Consider the following 1,521-nt stretch of genomic DNA (forward strand, 5'->3'; position numbering starts at 1 on the left):
CGAACCAATCTAAGCCAAATCTGATGAGGAGGAGCTTGCTCCATCTTCTTCACCGAAGACCACACGAACCATCTTTTTGGAATGTTTTCTATACATTGTTCTTGCTAGATTTTCACGACGATCTGCACCCGAACCAAAATCATTTCCCACTACTAGATCCCCACCTCTTTGGCCACGTTCAATTGCTTCGTCAGCTGGGACTGCCTCATAGCTCATAATTCTACCATAGAGGTTGTTGCAGTTCTTTCACCTTCATCTTCCAAAGAGGAGATCTATAGACTAACCTCAACCTCACCCACCTAGTCCATGTCAAAGGCATCACCAAAAAGATTACTATGCCTGCTTGGCATGCTTGAGAAAAGCTGCCATGCTTGTGTGCATAGCCTCAAAAATGTCTAGCCTTCTTGCCTCCAAAGCCTCTTGTCGAGAGGAAGAGTCCTCCAAGTGATCTAGAAGTGCACAACTGGTGTCTGCCAACTATCCCAAGGACTCATCTAAGCTGTGATTGCCTCCTCCCTCCCCCGCGTGCTCCCCCCACATGTGTTGGATGCTGGATGATTGCTAGATATGCTATGACCCTTTTCTCAATCTCCACCTGGTAGTGTGTCTACATCAGGTGCTACTGAGTTTATCACGGAAGAAGCATGGCTCATGCAGACTACATGAGCCGTATCATGCATATACTCATCTACGACATCGTACCACTTGCTAGTGCATTTTTTATCATTGCCCGAGATTGCATTATGTGCTTTATCTTGCTTATATTGCTAGTACACTCTTCCCCACTTCTTTCAACAGGTCTCACTATCTTTGTCAAAATGGTATGGAGAAGCAAGCCGTGTTGCAACCTTGCTCCATAGGTGCACTCCTTGTTTCTGGGGATTATTGAACTCCTCGTGCATACCACCCCTTATGTGATCTAGTTGGTCAACCCAAAAGTCTTTCCAGAAACCTGACCCTTTAGCATCCTTGTCCACACTAGCATCTTCTAGATCTACCTTTGAGACTTTCTTTTTAAAGGCTTTGGGCTTCTTTTGAACTCTTGGAGCATTCCCTTCAACATCCACCACATCCTCCATGGGTAGAGCCTTCCTCCTCGAGGCACCCTTTGGAGGGTTGAGAGGCTACCATTTCAACCCCTATATCACTATCATCAGCATTGGAGCCCACATAGCACAGACTCACAGGCTTGGAGGTCACGTAGCACAGACTTGAAGGCTTTTGCCCACCCCCCAACATAGGTGGATGAAACATCAAAGAGGATCTTGGTGATGGAGAGGTCAACATCACAATGAAGTTATGTGGCGGCAATGAAAGGGGTAGGCTAGCATGTGGTGAAGTGAAGCCAAAGAATGATGGATGGCTAAAGATGTTGGGAGTGTGTTGGGAGCCCTGGAAGTCCTCCTCAATCTAAGAATCTTGGTATTGGGAGTGGTTTGCATCCATAGCAGAAGTTATGAACCTATGTAAAGAAAAGACGTTTCAAAATATTTGTGAGACACCTCACAAAATGTGAATTTA

General features: G+C 45.8%; 1 pseudogene; it reads right to left on the minus strand.

Moving 5' to 3' along the window:
- Positions 1–333: 333 nt before the first annotated feature.
- LOC147883426 (uncharacterized) lies at positions 334–1,079 on the minus strand (annotated as a pseudogene).
- Between the last annotated feature and the right edge of the window lie 442 nt (positions 1,080–1,521).

The sequence above is a fragment of the Dipteris shenzhenensis genome, chromosome 28, assembly GCF_047967505.1.
Source record: "Dipteris shenzhenensis isolate YYH24624 ecotype China chromosome 28, Dip_SZ_1.0, whole genome shotgun sequence".
In the NCBI taxonomy this organism is placed as follows: Eukaryota; Viridiplantae; Streptophyta; class Polypodiopsida; order Gleicheniales; family Dipteridaceae; genus Dipteris; species Dipteris shenzhenensis.